General features: G+C 41.2%; 1 protein-coding gene across 8 annotated transcripts in view; it reads left to right on the forward strand.

The window, feature by feature from the left end:
* FYN (FYN proto-oncogene, Src family tyrosine kinase) overlaps positions 1-12,074 on the forward strand; it is a 137,648-nt gene that overhangs the window by 52,386 nt on the left and 73,188 nt on the right. For 5 of the 8 annotated variants that reach the window (XM_088052442.1, XM_014263523.2, XM_005518281.3 and 2 more), the window contains exon 2: positions 7,579-7,649. The gene's annotated coding sequence lies outside the window, so the exon portion shown is untranslated. Of the gene's footprint in view, positions 1-2,280; positions 2,298-7,578; positions 7,650-8,224; positions 8,387-12,074 lie in introns of those variants that run through there. The other 3 variants (XM_014263524.2, XM_088052440.1, XM_014263526.2) reach the window with 2 other exon arrangements.

Genomic DNA, 12,074 nt, shown 5'->3' on the forward strand with positions numbered 1-12,074 from the left:
TAATCTCCACAAGTCTGAAACTGCTGCCTCCTCCTGTCTTCCCTTTTTCCTGCCTCTCAGAAGATTAAAGTGAACATGGCAAAAAGGAAACAGTTTATTTTCAGCTTGTTGTAGTTAATAACTAGTTTACAGCGCAGCATTTTCATTGTTTGTATTCTAATCATGTTCCTATATTCTTGCACTGTTTACTTTTCACATCACGGGACTTCTTTGATACAGAAATAGGTTTACAAATTTTACATTTTACATAAAATTTACATTCTTGCAAAATTTCAGCCTGTTTTCAACATTTTCATATTTCACATCAGGAGGTGTGACACACGTAGGCGGAGTAGCTTCTGCAAAGATTTGCCTTGCCTTCCCCCTCAGCAGACTGGGCCATGCTTTCTTTTCACTCCCTGACAATTTGGAATTACATCAGTTGTGAAACCACAATAGGAAGCGATCAAGCCATTAAAGTATTGCATGTACCAGATATAAGTATTATTTGGCTCACTCAAAATTAGCTAAATGCATGTATTGACTGAACTGCAAGAAGCCATTAGTAAACACCCCCACTTTGTCCTAAGAGATACTTGTGCTGAATTCTTTTAACCTTTAAAGCCTTGAAGTAAATTTGCTGGGACTTTGAGACTGTGTTCCCATGTGTGTATTTTTAATGATTTCTTCCACAATGGGAATGGCTGACATTTTGGGTCCTGTAATGTTGAAACACTAGCATATATACTCTATACATATATTCTCTATGTATCTGTTCACTGTATGTCATGGAAATAACATCCTTAATTAAAACCTTCCACACTGATCAATGCACAAAAATATTTATTGTATAACTAAGATGCTCTCTTAAAGGGAAAGGGAAATTTGTTTATAATAACAATTGCTTATAAAAGCAGATTTTTATATACAAAAAAACTACATTTGCACTGCAATGTAATTGCACTTCTAAATGGCCTTTACTGCTTCTCCAGAAGTTATATAAATACATACACTGTTTAGCCAGTTCTGCTAAAGGTCCTTCTGGGTCAGTCCTGTATCTTCAGAAGGAAAGCATTTTCTTCTTCAAAACAAACTGGAAAATCAATTATTAGAACAAAAGCTTCTGAAACTTTGCATTATGCATGGGGGTTTTTCCCCTTGCTGTCTTTTTTAACTTGCTTAATGATGTGACGGCTTGTTTCTGGCCATAGAAGTGTTTCACTGATGCCGCTGGGATACTGGGCAGGTAAGGATGAGCAGGCTGAGGGTGTAGGAGAGGGATGCAGCACTGGCTCTAGCCACCATGTCCCTGCATCTCTGTCTGCCTGTGCCTTCCCTCAGCTCCAGAGATGCCCAGCAGCATTTCTAGGAGACAGCTCAGAGGGGTAGAGAGTTCAGTCTATTTTTAGGAGTATGGTCTCCATTCATTTATTTTTTAAAAAATTGTGTTGGGGCTTAGTACTTCTCATTTTTCTGCAAAGAAACACAAGCGCTGTTCCCGTAATTAATGAAGTAATTTTTCTACTGTTTGGAGAACTAAAGTGTGCTGCTACAATCACATGCCTCTCATATGTAACACTCTCAGTCTGAGTGCCTACTCAGTATTGAGCCTGCTAATAGCTTTCCCTGTGGATTGCTGAGCCCCGTGGCTGCCCACGGCCAGGACCCAGGGACGGGCAGCTCCAGGGGGAGGCCGAGCTGTGTGCAGCAGGTGCTGGCTTTCGGCTTACAGGGAGCTGCACGCTTGCTTCTCTCCCCAGCAGTGCAGTGACTGCAGGGGTGCCACAGGGTTTGGGTTCTTCCCAGAACACTTTCAAAAGGCAGGATTTATGAATGGGCCACGAGTACCGTCGCGATCGCCTTTCTGTCGCCAGTGGCTTCACTGTGTCATTGCTCACGGTAACCACCGGCTGTCCCACTGAGGGTTTCTTAAAGCTGTTGGCATCTTTTGTTTCTTTGCATCTGCTTCTGCTGGGTCTCTGTACACACCCACACTCTCTGCCTGTACTGGCACTTTCCATGCAGGAGTGGCTGGTTGGATGGTGCTGTGTTTCCAGATCGCAGCTTTATGCTTTCAGCTCTGCCGTGTAACAAAGCCAAGCTGATGCTTGGAACAGGAGTTGTGAATGAAGATTTTGTTTAGTTTGTCCAGCTTGAAAGTAGATAAAGGGGAAAGGTGCCGATATCACCAATACTGAGCCGGCAATATCGAGGGGCTTGAACTACCTGGGTGAATGGCACAGCCCAGGGTGAAGGAGAGTGAGCAGCCTGCTTTGGCACAACATGGGGACCAGCTGACAGCAGCACATCTGCTAAAGGTAAGTCAGGATAGCCAGTGTGTGAGGAGATTGAAGTGTCACAGAAAAGAGACAGTTGACCTTTTGCTTTTTAGCGCAGTTTGTGGGTTTCTTTCTCTTCATAGCTCTGTTTTATTAAATCAGAAAAAGTTCGAGCAAAGCCTCTGTGTTTTCCCGGTGTTTTCTTCCCACATTTCCTGTTTCTTAAGACTTGTTGCCACTGCAGTGGTGACTTTGCATCTGAGTTCCTTCTGCTCCAAATGGAAAGGGCAGATGTGTTTTTAGACAGGAACAAGTTGAATGGTGCAGACAAATGTTCTTGTTTTGAAACTACTAAACCACTTTTGGACTCCTTTAACAGAGGGACCTAGTTATCCTTATTTACATCCTGCGTGTGCGGAAGCTTTCCAGTAACTGTTTTAGAAACTCAGTGACTTTCACATGAAAAAATGCAGAATGCCTGTCCCATAACCACTCTTCTTCTTTCCAAGTTTTGGCATTGTTGCATGGGAGGACAAACCACGAGAATAGTAGTGTCTTAGTGTAAGTCTTCTAGTGGTGTTGGTGGTTGGTGGTTTTTTTCCCCTTTGCTGTTGTCCAGGGTTGTGTCTGGACTTGTTGCAAGAGCAGATTTTGTTGGGAGCTCCCTCTTTCTGCCCTCAGCTATCTCTCCCCAAGCCTGTTGATGACCGGGCTTTTTCATATCGTGTGCCAGCTCTCTGGGACCTCACTTAGAAAAGGGGTAGTTTCAGGCTAACAGGGAGGCTTTTGTCTCTGTGTAAGAACAAGCCTATATGCTTCCCTTAAAATTTAAATGTTTTATTGTTGGAAAGCTTTCAGATGTTCACAGGATAAGGGCTCTTTATTTGTGATCTGGCATTGCACAGTAAAGGATTATTTTATGTAAGTTAAGATGTGCAGTTCCTTTATAAACTGGCTGTATAAATTCAGTATGTAGGAGATTGTTTTTCTCCTTCTGTTCAGTGTTGCTTCTAGAAAGGGTTTCTTGGTTTTGGTCAGCTGGAGGTTTTTTTGGTTGCTTGCTTTTTGGTTTTAGTAGGGTTACAAATCTTAGATATTGGGAATAGGTGGGAAATGCTGCATGCACCCTATTAAAAACTGAAACTTGTATGCTTCCATAGATTTGTTCAAACAGCAATGTCAGCAGAGTCCTGGGTGACAGAATCCTCAGCCAGTCTGAAAAGGGTAACTCAAGACTGTTAGAGCAGAGTCCTAGTAACCTACTACTGAAATGTACTTTCTGGACCAATTCGTGGCCCAAAATCTATGTGGTGTGATGTGTTGTAACATGAGCATGACTGGCATTGAAACAGATGAAAAAGGGAGGCTATTACTCTGGAGAGACTAACCAACACTTTCTTTACAAAGTGGATCCAGCTCATTTACTGGTTACACATCCTGATCCAGACATGTTCCTTTGTAAACTGTTCAGCATGAAAAACTTCATCTTCCCAGTTTTTGCCAAGTAAGAAAGCAGCCCAAGCACCCGGAATGCCTGCTTCTACTTGAGGTTTGAAAAAAGAGCAGCAGAAGCATGTTGCTAGTAGAAAACTGATGGATGTTTATAATTGTGTAGATTTTCTTCTGTGTTTCAGTGCCATAAATTCAATTGCATCTACTAGCATTTGAAAAGTATGTAAGACCACTTACAACCAGCCACTTCCTCCAGCTGGGTGAAACTCGTATGAGCTGCAACATGTACCAGACCAGCACCCTCTTTGTGGCTGTTTTTATGCTTTCAGTCATGTTGTTATCTGTTTTCAATGGTGGGTAAATTGTTACTGAAGTTTTTGTTCCAAGGAACAATCAGTTTTGTGGTTTCACATCTAGGACTATCCTCAATGCACTTGATCCAAAGATACTTGAAATTGGTGAGTGCTGATAGATTTGGGAGTGCAGGCTTGAGAAAAAAGTACTTACCATGTCTGTTTTCAGTGATTTCTCTTTTTCCAGTAGTAATAAACTTAATTCTAATCCCAGTATGAACTGACAAAAACACATCTGAAAAACTGACGAGGAAAAATAGAGGTTGTCTCGTGAAGCAGACAATGTCATGCAACCAAAGATGAAAATGATGTCTAGTTATGCTACTTGCCACATTCTGTTTGACAAAATACTTCTTTCTTTACAAAAAGAAAGTAATTTTCCCACAAGACTACAAGTAAATACACTGCTGATATATATGTAATGTTACATATGTTACATATATAGGAGGGGGATATGGGTTTTTGGTAGAAGGTGGCAGTTTGTCGAAGCTCATGCTGCCTACAGGAAAAGGCTGTTCCTGGCAGATAATAACTCTGATTATCCCCCAGAAGGGTTTTGCTTTTTTTGGATGTTTCAAATCATGTCGCTCTGAGATTCAGCGCAACTTTTTGTGTCCACTGGTGTGCTAAGGATTTTCTGTATCTTGCCACGTAGGAGGAGATGCTTGGACAGCTTTCATTTTGGTTAGACAAACCATTTGTTTCCTCCTTTATTTGTTATACTGTTTGTAAAAGAAGCCTATATTGGTGTGCCTTGAGGCCTGTATTGGTTTATTTTGCATATCCTATGCTGTACTCTCCAAAGTGAGCAAAGCTTTTCAGAAAAGTCCTCATCAAAATTTGGAGATACGTATCATGAACCAAAACCTTCAAGAAAAGGAATATTTCCCCTACATTTTTGGGTAGAATGAAAATCATTAAGACTAAAATTGAGTTCAGTACTGAACACGAGGAAGGAGTGAATAATCTTTGGTTTAGTCTGCAAGCTATGTCCAGCCCTCACCCTCAATTATGCAGCAAAATACTTCCCTTCCCTTCTCCCCTCCCTGTTCCACCTCCACGCTTCTCTTCTCCTTTGTAGTCTAAGAGATAGAACACATTTTTCACTGTCATCTAAAATCAAGCAAAAAGCTTCCCCAAGCTTTCTATCTGCCATCCCTACAGTCCTGAAGATCTTGCAAGGCTAGAGATGTGGCAAATTGCATGTCTGCCTTGGACTTAACCAGACACCCCTTTCCCTAGCCCTCTTGCTAGTTTTTGTCATACATGATCTCAGTGAAGGGCTTGGATGACTCCCTTGGCATATATTAAAGCAGCTGCCTGCATTCCCATGCTGTAACACGGGAATGTTACATGTAACTCTTGGTCCATCCTTTCTGTCTTTTCCTCCCTTTTACCCTAGAGTCAGCACAGGCCTTTTTCTTTTTTTTTTTATTTCTTATTTTATTTTATTTTATTTTATTTTGGTCACTTTGCGAACTTGTCTGAAGAATTTCCTGGTTTAATCCTGGTTGCTGCACAGGCATTTGTGCTGGGGTGAAGGAGGAAGGGAGAGAGGAAGGGAGCGCTGCTGGGGCCGCCTCCAGAAGCTCCACACCAGTGCTGGGGGAAGTTCAGCCCCTTCTGGCAATGGTGCCAGCCCCTGTCTTTCAAGTATTCCTGGGACCGGCAGCATGGAGTACAGAGTTTCCTTATTTGTCACTCCTCTGAAGAAATTGTTAAATTAGTCTCATGGTGTAGAAGAAAATAATGAGCTAATCCGGAGTTGAGGTGCCATTGGATTTTTTTGGACCTGGCTCATTTCTTAAGCTTCTAACTTTTCTGCATGCAGATTTTATCCAATTAGTTCGGAGGCAGAAGTAGAGTTTCTTGACTTGATGTTTTCTTTCCAGGCCAAATGCCTGGAAGCAAGGGAGGGAAATAGATGGCACTGGAATAATAACCACCTTCCCTGAGTTTGAGCAAAGCAGTTAAGACCCACTTTTTTTTTTTTCAGTGTTTTCATAAACTCTGCCAAGCTGTACAAAAGGTGATGGGAGAGGAGGGGGTGGTTTTTTTTTTTTTTCTTTATTCCTTGGTATACCCACTCTTTTCCTCAACTGCTAAACAAAGAAAGCAAGCAGAGAAGATACTTAGTTTGTACTTTTCTGTTAGAAAATATCTGTTCCTAAAATCTCTCACAACATCCTCCTCTGATTTGTAATGATGCTTTTTTTTTTTTCTATTCTCCCCACCCTGAACCCTCCACTCAAATGAAGTCTGAACTTTATAATATCAGACGTCTGCTTGCTAATTGGGACTTAGAGCAATGTGATTCAGTTTCCATGTTTTAGAGGAATGTTTATTTGGTTATTCCTTAAGAGAAATTTTAATTTCATAACTGCTTTTTATGTAATGATGACCAGTAAAAATAATTTGATTGAAGAAGCCATTCCCCTTTTGTTTCCTGTTTATGCCTGCAGCATCTTTCAGGAGAGGTGCTGGCACAAGAGTTGCTGTTTCTGCAGCTGAGGCAGGTTTTCATGATCAGTACACAAGTCATCTGTGTATAGCTGTAAAGTTACTCATCCAGCAGTAATTTCACAGACACCTCTCTGGTGGAAAGTTCAGCCACGTACTTGAGGGAGAATGGGACCTAGAAGCAGTTCAAATTTAGTCTGGCTTCACAAGTATGGACACCTGGGCGCTGAAAATCGTGCTCTTCTCCATTTGCTGCACAGTTACCACTCCCAATGCTGAGCCACCAGCAGAATCTCTGCATCCTCCATCTTCTAGGAGTTTACAAACTAAATGTTTCAACATCATTGTTAGTCTGTGCTCCACGAATTATTCTTTCAAAGATTTTGCCTCAAGGAAAAATAAGGCTTGGCTGTCATTTGAAATTTAATCAGGGTCGGCAAAATGATGGCATTTGTCACTTTTGCTCTTCATCTTCTTCAAATGGGCCCTAGTGTGTGTCAAGCTGGATGTTGTGTTGGCTTCCTTCTTCTCCCTCTTTGTTCTCCTAGAGAATGCCAAGTAATTAATACAGTCTAAAAATGAAGTGTGGCACAACCCCCTTTTTCCCTTTGTGTAGTTTTCAAACAAGGAGGCTGTCATGAACCTACGTGCATCCAATTCCAAAACCAGTTTGTTAAAACAAAATGACTTAGGAATACAGGGTTGAACAATTTTTTTTAGGATTGGATCTAAAATAATTGGCACACTTGCTGTGAGCTGCTGCGCGTTTCATGTTGTTGACCTTGTCTCCCTGGAGTCTGAATAGCCATCATGTCAGTGACAGTGATGTGTCTGAGCAGTCTGAGGGAGTCCTGCAATTATTTTAATATTTTGCATAATACTATTGGAATTCAAAAATTAGTTGTGAAGGTTCAGATCCAATTACCTCTTTCCCTAAACCAGGAGAAATGGTGGAAGTTGGTGATAAATGTCAGTAGTGAGAGAAAAAAGTGTAACAAAATTTGTGGTGTTCCAGGCACTTACTATTTTTTTCCCCTTTCTCTCTTATTTTACAGGGCATGTTTTCGAGCCATTTGTGAGGAAATGTGGTGAATGTAAACTTGCTCTGTTTGGAGGGGAAATTGTGGTAAGTGGTGCTGTCTTGATAAATTTTGGTTTTTAAGGAGAATTTTCAGAAAGATTGTTTTAAATTTTTTCAGTTTTAATTTTTTATTTTTTTTTTTTGGCTGTGGAAAATACAGAGATACAGTTGATTATATGTGTTCTTTCTCTGGTACGGAGACTCGCAGTATGAGAAGCATTGACAGAGAACAGCATGCTGGGCCTCAGGGCAAGGAATGTGTTTTCATTTGCTCCAGTGGCATCTGCTTATTGTGTTTGTAGCTGTTCCATTCTGCTGAAGAGTGGTTGAGCTAAAACCTGGAGTAGAAGAAATAAAAAGGCCTAATTTAAAAATGAGGGGTACAAAAGAAGCATGCTAGCTGTATAAAAGATCAGGAGCAAAAGTAATGCAGAGGCAGCACGTATTTCCCAAAGTGGTGGGAGTGTCCAGTCACTGTACAACCTTTCCATCTCTTCCCAGAATGTCTGACTGATATCCTTGCCACGTGGAACTGGGATGGACATTTGCTTATGTCTGAGAGATAAGGAGATAGTTAATGTGTGCTATACCAGTTTTCCTATTCCTCCTTTCCACACCAGGTGACAGGCTTTGCTGCTTGCCTGACTACTGCAACACTTCCAGAGGCATCAGTTTCCAACAGCCTTCTCTGGTCCTCAGTGCTCTGGGAATATGGCACATCATGTGTCTGTGCTGCTGAGCTGCACCACTCTGAGGTAGAAGGAGAGAGGGAAGAGCGTGAGGTAATTAGTGACATGTCCCAACTAGAGGGAAGTAATTCAGAGAAAAGCTCTTCCAACCTGCAAAAAATAAAGGCAGCAGATCTGGAGCAGTTTGTGGACTCATCTTGCTTTTCCCTCTAGGAGACCGTCAACATACACAGTTCTGGATAGTACCAATCAATCACTCTTGGGAAAAGAAACAAGTCAGCAGAAGACTGTTGTCCCTGTTTTCCCTTGGCCAAGCAGGATATTGGGCTGGTGCTTTTTCTCCAGGCAGAATGTGCAGATTGCAGATGAAAACTGGCTTACTCTCTCCACTGGCAGAAGAGTCAGGTAGCCTGCAGGGTAGAAAACTGAAAATTAAAGACAGGCTCTGCAAGAACACTTGTTCTTTTCTACCATTTAAAAGCCCCTAGATCTTGTTACATCATATAGAAAGATCTGGATTAGCTAGCAGATGTTTAAATGTAGATCACTTACCTTTCTGCAGAACATTTACTCTTAGAGACAGGAAAAGATAGGATAGTCAAGGCCAGAACTTCACAAAGAAGCTGGCCAAGCACATCAAAAGTCCTGGACAATTGTACCTGGGTAAACCCTACTACAGCTCATTCTTTTAAATTAATTTCTCTCTTCGGATCAGCTTTTCTGACAATTGTGAATGTTGTAAGTTTGTATCTATATACCTATGAGAAATACAAACAACAATTTTAAAACTAGAATTTGGTTGAGGGGGCATAGATGAGCCACAGATCAGAGCATGAGTTCATTAGCCCATGAGATTTTGTGGTGACTTCCACAGAACTCTGTGACTTTACTACAAAAGAGGGTAGGATCTATATCTAGTTTTCCTTCTGGTGGTAGTACTGATATTTTGATCCTAAATGTTGTCCACTTTCATTCCTTACAGATTGGCTGAACTTTGTGTGGGGTGTGACAAACTTCACAGGTGAAAAAGAGAGCTATTTGGAAATAGTGATGCTATGTAACACCAAGGAAAAAAGTTTATCAGCAGACCTGATAGTCACATGGTTGTGTTCTAATTTTCCTTCAAAGATGCTTCAGCTGAGGCCAGCCTAGTCTCCATGGCTGACCTTAATAAGAGAGCATAGTTCAAGAGCAGCAAGGGGGAAGCAACAGAAGCAGCATGCTTCTTAGAATCATGGAACAATCCTGGTTGGAAAAAACTGCCCCAAAACTGCCAAGAAACTTGTACAAACTGTTGTCTTGTCCAAACCCCCACTTGAAACAGGTCCTATTAGGTCAGGTTGCTCAGGGATTTGATTTTCAAAATTCAGCTGGCTGGAAACTTTACAGCCCTTCTGGGCATCTGTTATGTCTGACCATCCTCAGAGTCAAAAAAGTGTTTTCTTGTTGCTTCTTGCTGTTCACTGTCTTGTCAATGTGAATTCTGCATCTTCTCTGCCTGTGAGAGGGAAGTCTTAAAGAAGACCTCAAAATCAGGAAAGTTGCTATGTGTGGCTCTATGGAAATGTGGTGTGATGCAGATGCAGAAAACTTGCTAGTGGGGAAAAAAAACAAACCACAATGTGGCTCACAGAGGTTCCACTTGGGCAATGTTTCTCGACCTGTAGTTGGTGTTCAGACTCAAAGATCGTGGCTGCTTGACTTGGTTGAATTTTGAAATGTGGAACAGGATTAGCTGACAAATTGGTACACCTGAAAGCTGCCAGCTTTCCTCACTTACTTACAGTGATGTAAGTCAATGAAAAAAGGCAATTCTCACTGCTGGGTTGTAAACATTGTGGAATTTTTTCAAATCTATCTGGAGCTGGGTTTGTGCTCCAGGATTTTGCTCTAAAATTTGTTTTCCTGCAGCCATTAAAATACATAAACAGAGTGCAAATTCTGTTTGTTTTCACAGCTGTTCATTTCACTCTTCCCACTTCAAACTGTTTGCAACATCTTATTTTGAGGTAGAATAATCAGTGACCTTGAGCTTCTCATATGTAAGGATCTCTGAAATATCTCTGACCCCATAAATTCCCAGAGAGTTTAAAAATAATTGCAAAAAATATAAGACAAGGAAGCAGTTTTGCCCAGCCTCTGTCCCTAACCTACTGAATCCAAGAAGTGCCGGACATCAAGAGGACATTTTGAATTTATTTTGACATAGCTCAGAGGCTCAGCAGTTATTTATTTATCTTGTATCAAAGTCCTAGAAAAGGTCATGCAGCCTCTAGATCAAAAATTCATAATGGATTTAAGAGCTGATTAGAGACATATACTTGAATGCTGGGAGGGGAATCTTGGCTGAGTTTAAAACTCCCTCAGCTAAGCTGATGACAGTGTAGGAAGACCCTTCATTTGATGAGATTTCTATAAAGCAGCCTTGTGGATGTCAGAGCAGATATTTGTGTGGCACTGCAGGTTTGCATGTGGCATGTGGAAGGTGGTCACAGAGCAGCCACCCTTCCACATCACAGGGAGTCACAAGAAGCCTGACTGATGTAGGACAGAAAACCTTGAGGTGATCTCTGTTGTATTTTTTCCCACAGTCACACTGCTGTTTGCCAGTCCATGCTCCCCTTGAAACTCTTGCTTTTCATGACATTTTTTGTATTTCTAAGCCTGACTTACACGGTACAGTTTGGGGTTCTGTCCCTGCAGCTGGTTACAGCCATCAAGATCAGGGCAGGATAAAGCTGTGAATTGAGGGACTGCTGTACCATAAACCTGACCTGCATCTTTCTGCACCAGGTGTGCAACTGAGCATTTGTCCATTTCTTACAGATTTCCTCTTCTCAGAAAAGCTGTGAATGCTTCAAACACAGGCCTTAACATTTAATGTGCATCTCAGGGCCTGGGAGTCCATGGCTCTTTTCCCTCTGAATTTAGGCAGGGATACCTTCCCAAGTTGAGGGTTTTCTGATGTTTCAGCTGAAATCTGAGATGCTTTGCTTCTATTTGCACACTTTTCCATAGACTAGAAGCAACTGCACATCTTAAATAATGGATCCAGTTATTATATCAGTAGGTCAGATATATCAAGGAAAATTCAGATTTCTGCTAATACACTCATCTGCTGTTTTCAGACTTTTTCCCCCTGACCTGAACAGTCAGGTTTTTCTTCTCTCTTTATTTTAAAAAAATAAAGAAAAACAAACAAACAAACAAAAAAAACCCCAGTAGGTAATGGCTTCTTTGATTTTAAGTAATTATAGAAAACCAAATTTTCAGCATCTTTACACATAGTAAATTTGTTTGCCTTTAGAAAGACTGTGATATCCTATGCATTCCTGGGTGTCCAGTTTGTATGGTACATTTATATCCCTGATGTCTACCAAAAATGCTATTGCATTGCTCCTGGTAATTCTTCACACCTCTCAGGTTTCTGAGAGAAAGTGTTACAGAGCAACTATGTATTATTTGTGTTCTCACTACAAAAATAACCTGCAGGGACTTTTGCTTTATTACCTGTATTCTGCCATACCCACAAGAGGATTTGCCCAAATCATTAGCTGTTCTCTGTAATTAGGGCTGACCTGGTGCATTTTGATCCTATTTCTAGCAGCTTTTAGCTTTCTGAAGTCATTCATTTGGGCATTGATGTGCCTCATAGTGTTCTTCTGTTGCATATCTTTATTATCTCTTCCTAAGGGCTGAAGATTATCTTTCTCCTTTAGGAAGGAAAGTGTGGGAAATGCTTGAACATTTTGATATATTTGGGGTTTACCAAGATTTGCTA

This window comes from Pseudopodoces humilis, chromosome 3 (genome assembly GCF_049639895.1).
Source record: "Pseudopodoces humilis isolate 2021_Gansu_Grassland_sample_001 chromosome 3, ASM4963989v1, whole genome shotgun sequence".
Lineage (NCBI taxonomy): Eukaryota > Metazoa > Chordata > Aves > Passeriformes > Paridae > Pseudopodoces > Pseudopodoces humilis.